The sequence below is a fragment of the Lepidochelys olivacea genome (assembly GCF_965140295.1).
Source record: "Lepidochelys olivacea isolate rLepOli2 genome assembly, chromosome: 2".
NCBI classification, from domain to species: Eukaryota; Metazoa; Chordata; order Testudines; family Cheloniidae; genus Lepidochelys; species Lepidochelys olivacea.
This window is the reverse complement of record NC_140412.1, coordinates 47,940,329-47,957,006: the sequence shown is the minus strand read 5'-3', so window position 1 is coordinate 47,957,006 and position 16,678 is coordinate 47,940,329.

The following is a 16,678-nucleotide window of genomic DNA, read 5'->3' as shown; positions in this document are numbered from 1 at the left end:
ATGTGTGGGTGTCGGTGTTTGTGGTGTGCTTGCTGCTTGACTGAATTATACCATGTGGTCTGTTTGTTTGCTGAGCCTAGCGATCTGCTAGGCAAGGCTGAGAGCTTCTTAACGAGGCTTTGATCCCTAAGCCCTTTAGCACCCATCAACTCTTAATCAGGGACCAGGGCTACTCAGGAAGACCAGGGCTTTAAAAAGCCCGCTCCTAAGTGACCAGAGGAGCTAGCGAACAAGAGCCACTAACAGCGGATTTTTGCAAGGGAGTTTAGATGGGGAGTGGGAGAGTGGGGGAGCTAGATACACTTAACATTCTTTAAACTTAACTTAAACACCCCCTGATAAAACCAAAACATCAACCAAGGAACAAGCTTCAGTAATAAAAAGAGAATGCAGGCAGAAGCCCAGCAACTGAGTGAGGGCTTTCCAGTTTATTGAACTCAATGCAGCATGTATGATTACCTGTCCCTACGGGCAGGTGGCGTATGTGTGCATTTGGTGCAAGGAACTCCTGGCCCTCAGAGACCATGTACGGGCTTTGGAGGCCAGGATGGATGAGCTGGAGGAGCTAAGGGAGACAGAGAGGTACAGAGATGAGACTTTCCGGGACACAGTAGAACGGTCCCATCCCGAGTCTGACAGCATCTGTGCTGTTGAGGAGAATGAAAGTCTCAGGGAAGGAAAACATCCAACTGGAGCAGAGGGAAATGATCCCATAGTTGGGCCCATCCTTCCAGATCATGTTGTGGTAACCTCTCACACTGATGATACCTCTCCGGAGGAGGGAACTGCAGTTATTAGGAAGAGGCAGGTATTAGTAATGGGTGATTCGATCATTAGAAACATAGATAGCTGGGTTTGCGATGACTTGGAGAACCACATGGTGACTTGCCTGCCTGCTCCAAAGGTTGCGGATCTCTCGAGACATCTAGATAGACTTATGTGTAGTGTTGGGATGGAGCTGGTGGTTCATGGTACATGTAGGTACCAAAGACATAGAGAAAGGCATAAGCGAGGTCCTGGAGGCCAAATTTAGGCTGCTAGGTAAGAGATTGAAGTCCAGGACCTCTATGGTAGCATTCTCTGAAATGCTACCAGTTTCTGCACAAGGCCAGTTAGACAGGCAGAACTGCAGGGTCTCAATGCGTGGATGAGACAATGGTGTACGGAGGAGGGGTTTAGATTTATTAGGAACTGGGGAAACTATTGGGAAAGATGGAGCCTATGCAGGAAGGATGGGCTCCCCCTAAACCAAAATAGAACCAGATTTCTGGCACTTAAAATTAAAAAGGTCATAGAGCAGTTTTTAAACTAAGGGCTGGGGGAAAGCCAACAGGTGCAGAGGAACACATGGTTCAGACAGAGACATCCCTTAGGGAGGATATATTAATGGAGATGCTCTATGTCCTAGTAAGGAGGAGATGATGGAAGATGATAAAATATGGTAGGAACTGATGAATAGTTTCTTGACACCTTAAATGACTGCTTCTTGGAGCAGCTAGTCCTTGAACTCAGAAGAGGAGAGGCAATTCTTGATTTAGTCCTAAGTGGAACACAGGATCTGGTCCAAGAGGTAAATATAGCTGGACCACTTGGTAATAGTGACCATAATATAATTAAATTTAACCATAATATAATTAAATTTAATTTTAATGGGGAAAACACCACAGCAGCCCAACACCGTATCATTTAATTTCAGAAAGGGGAACAACACAAAAATGAGGTCGTTAGCAAAACAGAAATTAAAAGGTACAGTGCCAAAAGTGAAATCCCTGCAAACTGCATGGAAACTTTTTAAAGACACCATAATAGAAGCTCAACTTAAATGTATATCCCAAATTAAAAGACATTGTAAGAAAACCAAAAAAGGGCCACCTTGGCTAAATAACAAAGTAAATGAAGCAGTGAGAGGCAAAAAGGCATTCTTTAAAATGTTGAAGTTAAATCCTACGGAGGAAAAGAGAAAGGAGCATAAATTCTGACAAGTGACATGTAAAAATATAATTAGGAAGACTGAAAAAGAATTTGAAGAACAGCCAGCCAAAAACACAAAAAGTAATAGCAAAAAAAGAAAAAAAAAGTAAGTACATCAGAAGCAGGAAGCCTGCTAAGCAACCAGTGGTGCCACTGGACAATAAAGATGCTAAAGGAGCACTCAAGGATGATAAGGCCATTGCAGAGAAACTAAATGAATTCTGTACATTAGTCTTCATGGCTGAGGATGTGACGGAGCTTCCCAAATCTGAGCCATTCTTTTTAGGTGACAAATCTGAGGAACTGTCCCAGATCAAGATGATATTAGAGGACGTTTTGGAACAAATTGATAAATTAAGCAGTAATAAGTCACCAGGACAGATGGTATTCACCCAAGAGTTCTGAAGGAACTCAAATGTGAAATTGTAGAACTACTAACTGTGGTTTGTAACCTTTCATTTAAATCAGCTTCTGTACCAAATGGCTGGAGGATAGCTAATTTTTAAAAAGGGCTCCAGAGGTGATCCTGACAATTACAGGCGTTAAGTCTCACATCAGTACCAGGCAAGCTGGTTAAAACTATTGTAAGGAACAGCATTGTCAGATATATAGATGAACATAACTTGTTGGGGAAGAGTCAACATGGTTTTTGTAAAGGGAAATCACACCTTACCAATCTACTAGAATTCTTTGAGGGGGACAACAAGCATTTGGACAAGGGCGATCCAGTGGATATATGGTACTTAGATTTTCAGAAAGCCTTTGACAAGGTCCCTCACCAAAGACTCATAAGCAAAATAAGCTGTCATGGGATGAGAGGGAAGGTCCTCTCATGGATCGGTAACAGGTTAAAAGATAGGAAACAAAGGGTAGGCATAAATGGTCAGTTTTCAGAATTGAGAGAGGTAAATAGTGGTGTCCCCCAGGGGTCTGTACAGGGACCAGTCCTATTCAACATATTCATAAATGATCTTGAAAAATGAGTAACAGCGAGGTGGCAAAATTTGCAGATGATACAAACAGGGCCAGCTCTAGGCACCAGCAAAGCAAGCAGATGCTTGGGGCGGCACATTTGCAGGGGTGGCATTACAGCCAGCCCTTTTTTTTTTTTTTTTTGCCTGGGGACCGGCCCTGCGGGCACTCACCCAGGTAGATGCTGTCCTGACCCCCAAGCTGACACCGAAGTCCAGGGGGAAGAGCCGCAGCAGGTGGCCAAAGCTGGCCCCGGGACTGGGGTCCAGCAGCACAGCGCGTCGTGTGCAGGGGGCACCCTGGGGCCACTGTGGTTCGCGCCGCCAGCCGTGGCCGAGCCATCCAGTGGGCCCCAACACATGGAGCGCAGGGCACTCGGGCTGGCGGCCGCCCCATGGGGTGCACGGAGCCACCTGCAAGTGCCGCAGGGTGGCTGTCCCACAGCGCTGCAGCCGGGGCTGGGCAAAGTGGCCCGAGCCATCCAGGGGCTGCAGCAGGACAGCCAAAAGCAACAGCAGCAGCGGGGCATAGAGGGAACCAGTGCCCGGGGTTCTGCCGAGTGGGGCCCGCGTCCCGTTCTCTGGGGCTCCGCTCCCCGCCGGCCGCTCCCTCTGGGGCTGCCCTGCCCCAGCTCCTCAGTCTCCCCGGCTCTGCCCTCCCGATTCCCAGCTGGTCCTGGAGGCGGGAGCCCTGGCTGGAGAGACTCTGGGTTGAGGCACGGCCTGGGAGCCCCGCTGCTTACCCCTACCCTGCCAGCACCGGACCGGCTGGAGGCAAAAGGAGAGTGGCCAGAGTCAGAGCCCGCCTGGGCACCAGGAAGAAGTCGGGTGGATGCAGGCTCCACCCCTGCTAGTGTCTTGAGTGGGATGCTTATGACCTGCCCTGGGAGCAAGTTACCAGTGACCCACGGCTGGGGTGGCAGGGGATGCGGGTGAGGGGGGTGAGAGCCCATGGCTGGGGGGGGGAAGGGCATTGGTGGAGGGAAGAGGGGAAACCCAGAGATGGGGCAGTAGGGGGTTGTCAAGGTTCCTCCCCCACTCTGAACTCTAGGGTACAGATGTAGGGACCTGCATGAAAAACCTCCTAAGCTTATCTTTACCAGCTTAGGTCAAAACTTCCCCAAGGTACAAAATATTACACCCGTTATCCTTGGACTGGCCGCTACCACCACCAAACTAATACTGGTTACTGGGGAAGAGCTGTTTGGACGCGTCCTTCCCCCCAAAATACTTCCCAAAACCTTGCACCCCACTTCCTGGACAAGGTTTGGTAAAAAGCCTCACCAATTTGCCTAGGTGACTACAGACCCAGACCCTTGGATCTTAAGAACAATGAACAATCCTCCCAACACTTGCACCCCCCTTTTCCTGGGAAATGTTGGATAAAAAGCCTCACCAATTTGCATAGGTGACCACAGACCCAAACCCTTGGATCTGAGAACAATGAAAAAGCATTCAGTGTTTTACAAGAAGACTTTTAATAAAAAATAGAAGTAAATAGAAATAAAGAAATCCCCCCTGTAAAATCAGGATGGTAGATATCTTACAGGGTAATTAGATTAAAAAACATAGAGAACCCCTCTAGGCAAAACCTTAAGTTACAAAAAAGATACACAGACAGAAATAGTTATTCTATTCAGCACAATTCTTTTCTCAGCCATTTAAAGAAATCATAATCTAACACATACCTAGCTAAATTACTTACTAAAAGTTCTAAGGCTCCATTCCTGGTCTATCCCTGGCAGAAACCAGCATACAGACAGACACAGACCCTTTGTTTCTCTCCCTCCTCCCAGCTTTTGAAAGTATCTTGTCTCCTCATTGGTCATTTTGGTCAGGTGCCAGCGAGGTTACCTTTAGCTTCTTAACCCTTTACTGGTGAGAGGAGCTTTCCCCTGGCCAGGAGGGATTTCAAAGGGGTTTACCCTTCCCTTTATATTTATGACAGGGGTGCTGGGTGGGGGAGAGCCCAGGGCTGGGGTAGCAGAGAGGTGTAGTGGGGAGCCCAGGGCTGGGGTGGGAGGCAGGCAAAACATTCTTTGCTTGGGGTGGCCAAAAACCTAGACCGGCCCCGGATACAGAACTATTCAAGATAGTTCAGTCCAAAGCAGATTGCAAAGAGCTACAAAGGGATCTCACAAAACTGGGTGACTGGGCAACCAAATGGCAGATGAAATGTGATAAATGCAAAGTAATGCACATTGGAAAACATAATCCCAACTACACATATAAAATGATGGGGTCTAAACTAGCTTATTATGGATAGTTCTCTAAAAAATCCACTCAATGTGCAGTGGCAATCAAAAAAGCTAACTGAATGTTTGGAATCATTAAGAAAGGGATAGATAATCAGACAGAAAATATCAAATTGCCTCTCTATAAATCCGTGGTATGCCCACATGTTAAATACTGTGCGCAGATGTGTCCCGATCTCAAAAAAGATATATTGGAATTGGAAAAGGTTCAGAAAAGGGCAACAAAAACTATTAGGGGTATGGAATGGCTTCCATATGAGGAGAGATTAATAAGATTGGCACCTTTCAGCTTGGAAAAGAGATGACTAAGTGGAGATATGATACAGGTCTATAAAATCATGACTGGTGTGGAGAAAGTAAATAAGTGTTATTTACTCCTTCTCATAACACAAGAACTAGGGGTCACCGAATGAAATGAATAGGCAGCAGGTTTAAAACAAACAAAAGGAAGTATTTCTTCACACAATGCACAGTCAACCTGTGGAACTCTTTGCCAGAGGATGTTGTGAAGGCCAAGACTATAAGAGGGTTGAAGAAAGAACAAGATAAATTCATAGAGGATAGGTCCATCAATGGCATATTAGCCAGGATGGACAGGGATGGTGTCCCTAGCCTCTGTTTGCCAGAAGCTGGGAATGGGCGACAGGGGATGGATCACTTGATGATTACCTGTTCTGTTCATTCCCTCTGGGGCACCTGGCATTGGCCACTGTTGGAAGCCAGGATACTGGGCTAGATGGACCTTTGGTCTGACCCAGTGTGGCCATTCTTATGGAGCCACTGGCTGCAGCAGGGATGGCTCCACAAGGATTAATAGTGATTGTCATGGTGTGACAGGGTGTACCAATGCCGCACTGACAAAGCAAGGGTTAAAGAACAGTTCTGGGCCCAAGTGGCCATGCCCCCTTCACTCCTGCTGGGCATGGTCCCCGTGATGGGAGCATTCAAAAGGGAGCAGCTCAGCTCAGTCTGGGCTGACTGAGGAGGAGAGAGGTCATGTGCAGCAGCAAGGACTCCAAGCAGTTACCGGGTTGAGCCACCTAGCTGCACCACAGAAAGCCAGCTGACCATGGGAGCTGAGAGGGACAGCATTCTGTAGCCAGCAGAGGAGCCACTGGAGAGGAAACAGAAAGCACACGAGAGACATCGCACATCCAACCCTGGACATGAAACCGAAGTGACTGGGACAAGGGTAGGAAACAACCCATGGAATACACTTTGGGGTTTTGGGACCAGAGTACTGTGTCAGGGCACCTTGTTTTGAAGGGCTCTGGTTCAGAACCCGGTGAAGCAGGCTGGGCATGGGTTCCCCTACTTTCCTGACTCTTGCTGCTAGGTGAAGTGGGCCCTTGGACTCTGACCAGCAGGCACTACTCCCTGGAATATCGCTGTTAAGTGATACTGCTGGCCTGGGAATCTGAGATAACCCTCAACTGAAGGTGGACAACACGGGCAATGACTGGGTCCTGTTAAAAGGATCAGCAGGGAATTTAGAAGATTATAAAGACAAGGAATCATTGATCCAGAGAATCTCCTAAAGTGGGTGCTGGAGAGCCAACTACAGCAGGCAGCCCAACAGCGCCTGGAGGCAACACCATCCTTGCAGGACTACCCATAAGGCTCACGAAAATGGGCGCCAGAGATGACCCCAAGGCTTTCCTGGTTACCTTTGAGTGAGCAGCCACCATGGTGTGCTGGCCAACAGAGGATTGGGCTACCTTGGTGGCCCTGTTCTTGACTGGGCCCCTTCAAGCGGCATACCTAAGCCTGGACCCTGTGGAAGTACTAGATTACACCAAAGTGAAGGAGACAATACTCGACCAACTGGTAATCAACCCCAAGATGTACAGACAGAGAGTATCCTCCCAGTACCCACCCAAGGGTGGTGGCTCAATGTCTGTGAGACCACTGCTGGCACTGGCTGAACCCAGAGAAGCAGAAGGAGGCACAAGTGTCAGAGATGATAGTTTCTATGCCTAGCCCACTCAGTACCATGCACCGGCCACTTGGGGTGAGAGAAAATGCTACAATTTTTTGTTGTTGCTAGACATCCACCAAGAAGTGGGAGAGTTTTGCGCCTCATGCCCTGAATGTCAACTCACAGTATCCAAAGGGATACCAAAGGCTTCCCTGATCCCACTCCCTGTAGTGGGAGTACTGTCGAGCAGATAGAGATGGACCTAGTGGGACTTCTGGAGAAATGTGCATCTGGATTCTGAATCATTCTGGTGATCATCACCAGATATCCAGAGGCCATCCCACTGTGTATGATGAAAGCACCCACCACAGCAGGCAAGCTCATGAAGGTCTTCACCAAGCTTGGGATCCCAAAAGAAATTCTGATGGACGGGGGGTTCAATTTCTCATCGAAGCTGATTAAAGATTTGTGCGGAGTACTGAAGAGCTAGGCCTTCAAGGCATCCATATACCATCCACAAACCTGATGGGCTGGTAGAGCGTTTCAACAGCACACTGAAATCCATGCAAATAACAATGTCAAAATAACAGTGTTTAGCTCGCTGGGTCATCTTCAGTCCATGCATTATGCTTTTCCCAAACAATGGGTAAACATCCTCCCCATTAAAACAAAAACAACAAAAAAATTGGGGAATGTAGTAGGAAGAAAGCCTGAGACTATAAGCCCTTGTATTAAAGGCCTGGTAGGAGACAGGACCTGCTCACAAAATTTAGCAAAAACAGGGCTGATATTGCAGAAATACACCTTCCTAAAAAGTGCTAGTCACAGAGTGCTCACGCAAACACATCCGCTATCAAGTGGTACCAAAACATCCCAATATCAAAAATGGTAAAAAACCATTCCCCAAGAATAACAGGAACACACTGACCCCTCCTAAAAGATGTCAGAATAACAGTACGTAATAAAAATGTTTTAATCAAACCAACATGTACAAGATAGTAAGTAATAACTAGCAATGTCAGGGAGCAGTAACTAACTACGTCAAAGGGGCAGTACTAACTTGTTTGTATAGGGGTTTAAAGCTGTATCTCAGAGGAAGTATCTATGCCAGCCTAGGGAGCAGTGGACAGTCCCGTCACTGACTGAGCTGCATCCATTGTTACGGGTGTACATGTAATAGTGGTCCGGTAGCATCTGTGGGATACTAATACTTTGAGTCATTGACAATAAACCTGGCTGGGTGCCTTCATCCCTTAACGAATCTTGTGGTCATTGGACAGTTCGCTCAAGGTCTGCCATGCCAGATGTCTGTGCAGGGCTGGGGCAGCACACAGAGGGAAAACACACATGCAGCCAAACATCTGTCAACATCTAACCACAGATGGATTCTCCATAGAGAACCTTCTGAGAGCCCAACAAACCTAGGAGCACCTATACAATCCGGGGGCCTGACTGTGGATGTTCAAACCAAGAGACAAGAGGGTTTCTGTTGTTCCTGTCATTGGAATCAAAGCTCTTGGCCCTATGGCAACATCCTTTAGAGGTAATTCAGAAGGTGGAGCCTGTGGACTATGAAATCTGTCTACCGGAGTGGCAAAAGGAGATGCAGATATACCATGTTAACCTCCTGAAGGCCTGGAAGGCCCAGGAAAATCTGTTGATAATCCTGTACCCACAAGAACCAGAACTGGGACGTCAGCTGAACCCAAGTCCCACACTGGTGGGACCAGAGCTTAGTCTGGAACAACAAGACCAACTGTGCCAACTGTCTACCCTTGATAGTGCTGCTAGGCGAAGCGGCCCCTTGGACACTCACTGATAGGTGACTGTCTGATAGCAACGCGAGGCGAAGTGCCTCCTTGGACTCTTGCTGCTACATGACTCTGCCCCTGATAGTGCCGCTGGGCAAAGTGGCCCCTTTGAACTCTCACCAGCAGGCGTTATGCCCCAGAGTATCACCATTATGCAATACTGCCAGGCCGGAATAGCCAGATAATTCCCGACACATGGGAAAAAATTCTTGGGCAGCTCCTGTGCAAACCAGCTCCACTCAACTGACGAGAACCAGAGAAAAGTGAAGGAATTAGAAAGAGAGTCTAGGGGCAGGGTAAAGAGAAGACAATCCAACCTCCCCGACGTCCATCTTTACTTTGCACTATGTAGATAAAGGAGTTGTTTTGGAAAGGTCTAAAAATGAGACAAAATATTTTGAAAAGAAACATTAATTCCTTCTGCACTCAGCTGCTCTACTCTACTCTGCAGTTGAGCCTTTGTCTTAAATCACTGGGAAAACAATAAAGTAGATTTTTCTTTACTCAGCACTGTGAAATTTTTATTTGAATCACTGATGCTGTTTGGGTCCTCTCTGCCACCATCACTTACTTCTGTGGTTAGAGAACTTCTTTTCCTTCCCCTCCACCACCACTGCTGCTCTTTTGTTTCTGTTCAATTCATCTAAGTCTCATATACTTTATGTTTGCAGTGCTGTAGCCGTGTCAATCCTACGATATAAGAGAGACTGGGGTGGGGGGTGAGGTAATATCTTTTATTGCACCAAGTTCTGTTGGTGGAAGGGACAACAACTTCACAGAGCTCTTCCTTAGGTCAAGGAGCTCTTCCTCCTTACCAAGACCTGAGGGGGAGCTCTATGAAGCCTGAAAGCTTGTCCCTTCCACCAACAGAACTGGGTCCAATAAAATATATTATTTCACCCACCTTGTCTCTGTATATGTTACAACCTTTCTTTTGCAAGGGAAGAGCTAATGTTTTGCTTGCAGGCCTTCCATAACTTGACTACTGTTAGCAATAACGCCGCTAAAATATAAATAAAAACATGCACACAGTAGTTTCCTTTTATTTCTAAGCGCTGATAGCATGGCAGCCACTCATAAATCATTAATGATGAGCTTCTAATTATGTGCAGAAATCACAGTGGGACCCAACATAATGCTGAAAATTTGCATATTCATGAATCCATCCATACTTATGCATGGCAGAATCCATAACAAGAGGGAGACGAGTAATATTCTTTGCCATTTGCAAAGTGTTGTTTGGCTCAATTTTTTTCTTCTTCTGAAGGTATGTGTCTTTATTGAATGGTCTCATTTCACACAGTTTTCTTTGGAGTCAAATTTTAGAATGTAGATGGCTTCAGTTTTTCCAAAAGAATGCGTCTAGTCTGCAGTGCCCCAGATAATTAATACTGCAGACAATTTAGTGTCCACTTCATTTCTACTAGCTGACATGAATTTGCGTTAAAAAATATAGCAGGGATGTGTTTAGTCTAGAACTAATGGGCTTTTTTCTAAATTTCATGCGACATAACTTGGCATCAGAATTTAAAAAGAAAATCTGCTCTTTTTTCACTGGATATTTACAATTGCCTGGAACCTGGAATGTTTGTTTTGGACAGTGTAGGTAGATTCTTTAGTAGATCAGCTATAATGGATAATTTGTAAATGTAAATTGTAAAGGTCTTGGGTAAGGGGCTGTTTTTTCATTATGTGTGTATACAGTGTCTGGCAAATAGGGCCCTGATTCCTTCTAGGCACTACTGCAATACAAGTAACACCAACAATAATATGCAGTGTTGTTGTAGCTGTGTTGGTTCCAGGATATCAGAGAGACTGGGGCGGGGCGGGGGGGGTGGAGGGGGAAGGGTGAAGTAATACCTTTAATTGGACCAACTTTCGTTCGTGAGAGTGACAAGCTTTCGATCTTACACAGTGCTCTTCTTCGGGGTCCAGAAGAGTTCTGTGTAAGCTCAAAAGCTTGACTCTTTCACCTACAGAAGTTGGTCCAACAAAAGATATTACCTCACCCACATGGTCTCACCAACAATAACAGTAATTTTAGTTTTAATTACACAAATCTGTGAATAACATTGTGCATTTCTATAGAGCCTTTTCTTCAAGGATCTCAAAGCACTTTCCAAACAGCTTAAACAAGCATCACATCATTTCTCTGGAGGACATAAGGATTACATAAGAACAACCACCATTGCTGCAGGAGTACAGCAATTTAGAGCAGGAAGTGAAAGTTCTACAACGAGCTGAAACTACACAAGAAATTGATGCAGGCAGAACAAAAGAATGGAATACAGGAATTGCCAGTATGGATTAGATCAGTATGCTGTCTCTGACAGTGAGCAACACCAGCTGCTTCCAAGGAAGGTGCACTAAATCCTGCAGCAATCAGTTCTGGAATAAATAACTTGCTCAAAGATAAAGTTTCCTTCTAACCCCTGAGCTATGAATCAAATGTAAACTGGGCTGGTGTCCAAAATAAGTAGTGGTGGAGAGCTTGGCTATTAGATAGAAACTCTTTTTAAACAGGATGGCTGACCATCCTGCCCCCCTCACCATGTTCCCACCCACACACTTACAGAGTCATGTCTGATCTCCAAGGAAAAATCAATCAGCTGACTAATGAATTTGGTGTTCTGGCCCCTCCCCCAATAATTTGTCTGCTCTAATTGCCACCACTGCTCTCCAGCTTCTTCTGAAGATGAGCAAACTGCCCCCCACCACTCTGCCCCCTGCCTCCCCCCTGAAAAAAAAAGCCAGCAGCCACAAACCCTCTGGTCCTTCTTTCACACCTACCCTCTTTGCCATATCCCAGTCTGTCCTAGAGCCTCCTTTCACTACAGATCAAGCCCCTTCAACACACATACACTTCCCCTTTTCCCCTGGTCACAGATCCTTAGTACCTGCTGCCTCCTTGAAACCATGGGCTGGCCATCTCCTTGCTGGCTCTGCGTCAGCTTTCTCTCACTGTGGCCCAGTGTGCTTCTCCCGAAGGGAAGGTGGAGCTGCACACTGTGGATGCGTCTATGCCAAGACTCTGGGGTACTCTGATTCTACCCCACTGGCAGCCTATGAACATGCCCTGAGCTCGGAGCCAAAGGCAAAATGAAAAAACAATCTGGCAGGAAAACTTTGAAATTTCAAAGTAGTTTCCATTCTACAGGTGACAGACCCATTTTTTTTCTTTTTTCCCCACTATTTTTTTTGGTAATTTTAATTTTTTTTTTTTTACCAAAGTGTCATTGAAACTCCTCAGCCTGATTGATGGGCAACTAAAAATACCGATAACCATTTTGATAACTGTTTCAATGTTACTGATCGTTTTAACTGAAAATCTATGTGATTTTTTTTCAAAAAGGTCACCAAGGTTTCTCAAAAATAAATCCATTTTTGGAAAAAAATTCACACTTCAGCAAAAAATCATTTCATTTGGAACACTGCAGCCAGCTCAACTTTCAGAGGATGAAGGAACTCTCTAAGGGCTTGGCTACACTTGCAAGTTAGAATGCATTAAAACAGCCTCAGGTGCCCTAACTCCCGACCCATCCACATTGGCAAGACACTTAGGGTATGTCAACACTATGAAATTAGGTCGAATTTATAGAAGTCGGTTTTGTAGAAAGCATTTTTATACAGTCGAATGTGTGTGTCCCCACACAAATGCTCTAAGTACATGTAGTCGGCGGAGTGTGTCCACAGTACCGAGGCAACCATCGACTTCCGGAGTGTTGCACTGTGGGTAGCTATCCCACAGTTCCCGCAGTCTCCGCCGCCCATTTGAATTCTGGGTAGAAATCCCAGTGCCTGATGGGGCTAAAACATTGTCACGGGTGGTTCTGGGTACATATCGTCAGGCCCCCGTTCCCTCCCTCCCTCCATGAAAGCAAAGGCAGACAATCGTTTTGAGCCTTTTTTCTTGAGTTACCTGTGCAGACGCCATACCACGGCAAGCGTGGAGCCCGCTCAGCTAACTGTCACCGTATGTCTCCTGGGTGCTGGCAGACGCGGTACTGCATTGCTACACAGCAACAGTTTATTGCCTTTTGGCAGCAGACAGTGCAGTATGACTGGTAGCTGTCATCGACGTAGTCCAGGGTGCTCTTTTAACCGACCTCGATGAGGTCAGGGGCGCCTGGGCAAACATGGGAGTGATTCAGCCAAGTCATTTCCCTTTTAAGTTTCATTTCATGGCGATTCAGTCCTTCTGGCCGTGTAGTCTTTTAATCTGCAGCTAGCAGAAGACGATGGCCAGCAGTCATACTGCACCGTTTTCTGCCAAGCACCCAGGAGATGACAATGGCTAGCGGTCGTACTGCTCCGAGACAAAGCAAGCCATTAGTGTGGAATGTGCTTGCTGTGAGTGAGAGAGAGAGGTGGGGGGCGGGGTAAGGTGGTGTGAACTTACAAGACAGCATGCTGACACCCCAAAAACCCACTCTCAGCACCCCAAAAACCCACTCTCTCTCCCCCCCACACTCCCTGTCACACTCTACCCCACCCCCCGCATTGGAAAAGCACATTGCAGCCACTTGAACGCTGGGATAGCTACCACAATGCACTGCTCTTTGTGGCATTGCAAGAGCTGCTAATGTGGCCATGCCAGGGCGCTTCCAGCTAAGAGTGTAAACACTCAGCAGCGTTTTCCCTGCTGCAGTCTCTGAAGGCTGGTTTAACTCCCGGCGCTCCACATCTGCAAGTGTAGCCAAGCCCTAAGGCCTAGTCCACACTGCTATAGCTGTACCAGTTAGGGTGTGATATTTTTACCAAAATGGCTATACTGGTAAAAGCCCTAGTGGTGATGCAATTATACTGGTATAAAGGTACCTTATTATGATACAGCTTATTGCCCTTCACGTACAGAAATAAGCTACACCTGCCAGAATTTTTATGCTGGTAGAACTGTGTCATACCGCTTTAAGTACACTGGTATAGTTAAAGCGTTACAACTTCTGTGTGTAGACATGTCCTTAGGGATAGAAGGCCACACGCCTATCCTTCCCTGACTGCCCTCTATAGTGTTGTACTGAAGGTACTGCCTCCTGCTAGTTCCTCCTTCCCTGCTTTGCCACTCTTTGCCGCTCTCCACTGGGCTACTGGAGAGCAGGGGGAAATGAAAAGCACCTACCACAAAGGACTTTGGTTCGCTTAAAGAATAGAGGAGAGAGAATTTAATTAGTAGCAATTAGCTCCATTAGCCTCTACTTACCAAACTGTCATTTATTTTAAGGACCTCTGAAAGCAGAGAAAATAAAAAAATATTATACCTCATCCGTATTTGTTTGTGCCACATATTGCCTTGTTTTGTTAAGGTGCACATGTTCTTTCTGCCTTTTCTCACATTGAGCTAATGGTACGGCATATTAGTTATTATGGAACAATGGTATTGGTGTAGGAAGAGTTTAGGGATATCTGCTAGTGCAGTATAATTAGATAGACAAGGTGGGTAAGGTAGTATCTTTTATTGGACCAGACAAGCTTTCAAGCCACACAGAACTCTTCTTCAGGTTCCGAAGAGCTCTGTGTAAGATCAAAAGCTTGTCTCTCTCACCAACAGAAGTTGGTCCAATAAAAGCTATTACCTCACCCACCTTGTCACCGTGAGATGCTGGGACTGACACGTCTACAACACCACTGCATAGCACAGTATAATGTTGTTTATGTAATGCTTGAACTTTATATCATTGTTAGTGACATAAAGGGGTTTATAACAGTTATCAGGACCATAAAAGTGGTACAAAATGAATCTTTTTTTTTTTAGCCTCTAACTGCAGAGATGTGAACAGGCCACTTCAGCTTGAATGATCTCTTAGAATACGGCTTAACTACTTATGCTAAACAACCTGCTCCACCTTGTATTTAACTGTGACTCTATGGGTATGTCAAAATTGCAATTAGATACCTGTGGCTAGCCCATGGCAGCTGACTCAGGCTCACAGGGCTTAGGCTAAGGGGCGGTTTAATTGCAGTGTAGACATTCAGCCTCAAGCTGTAGCCCAGGCTCTGGAACCCTTCCACCTCACAGGGTCCTAAAGCCCAGGATCCAGCCCAAGCCTGAATATCTATATAGCAATTAAACAGCCTCTTAGCCTGAGCCCTGCAAGTCCAAGTCAGCTGGCATGGGCCAGCCTCAGGTGTCTAATTGCAGTGTAGACATACCTTTTGCATACCTTTCCAAGATCTGAAGAAGAGCCCTGAATAGCTTGAAAACTTTTCTTTTTCATCAATGGAAGCTGGTCCATAGAAGGTATTACCTCATCCACATTGTCTCAATACATATCTTGAAACTCTTTTAAAGAAATGTGGACCTTTAATATTACTGAATCCAAATGCTGACACAGACAGCCCATAGAGGATCATATTCTCCAATGCACAGCAGCCATTTTGAATCACACTGGTGGTAGAACTTGGCCCAGCACCCAGTGTAATGAGCCCAGGAAGCTTGCCTCAATGTGCGTGTGATTCTCCAGAGGTGTATGGCTGGTGTGAGGGCACTTACACTTCCCTACTGTGATATGGCATGGAAAATAGGGCATGGTCGGCTATTATTTTTATCCTTGAAATTAATCCAAACAAACCCTTATTCACCTAGTTCTGTCCCTGTGGTGTTTAATCCTTTGTCTTGTTGTCTACAATCCTGGGATCCTTTCACACCAGCAAACCTTGTAAAGTTCAGAAATCTCCAGCAGTGGTATATGGCAACCCACTACGACAAGGTCATTTTATGTGTTTTCTCTACTGATTTCCAATTTTCCCCCAGGGAAATTACTCCATAGGATGACCTCTTTGCTTGGTTCAAAAAGATTAAGAAACTTGGCACACATCAAACTGGGATTTTTGACTTAACCTGCAGAGCTGGGAACTGAATCACATTCAGCATACAGGAAGCCCTCAAACTCTGGTTAGATATAGGAAAAATATTGCAAACCATACTTTGAAACAGTGAAATTTCTTACAGCAGGACATGAAATTTCTTTGTATCCTCCTAGATATCAACCTGCTATCACAGGGTATGTCTATAGTGCACATTAAACTCACTAGCACAGGTAATAATAGCATAGATGTGGTAGCATGGGCTCCAGCAGGGCTAGCAATGGCAGTATGTACCCACGCTCCCCAGTGGGCTTATACTCTGGTTGCTAGCTCACACTGAAGCCCATGCTACCATGGCTACAGTACTACTGTTACCCATGTTAGCTAGATTAAAGCTAGCCTGTGCTGCAATCACACTTTCACTTGCAGTGTAGACATATCCCAAGTGGCTTAGGTCCTGATCCAGGGCCCACTGAATGCAGTGGAAAGACTCCCACTGACTTCCCTGGGTTTTGTACCAGGCCCATAATTAGTAGAAACATAATGGGCCAGACCCTCACCCTGTATGATCTGTGCAGCTCCACTGATGTCAATGGAACTACGTCAGTTAACACCAGAGGAGGATTTGGCTCAGGTCTGCCATTTCCAAACCTTTGTTTCTCGTCTTATTTTCATATTCTAGAAATGGTAGCCATGCCTACTCTCCTGCTGTGTCAGATCATCCAGGAACTTTTCCATTATGAGACCGTCCCATACACTCCGGAACCACAAGGTATTTTCAGGAGGCATCTTCCTTTTCTAAAATTCTGCCAGAGCACAAACTGCTGCTAGCAGACGGTTATTCATTTCTTTAAAAACAAACAAAACAGAAAAAGTAAACCACAAGCACAAAGTACTTCAGTTATGAAGAAAAAACCAAATGCACAAATACAAAACGGGGAATAACTG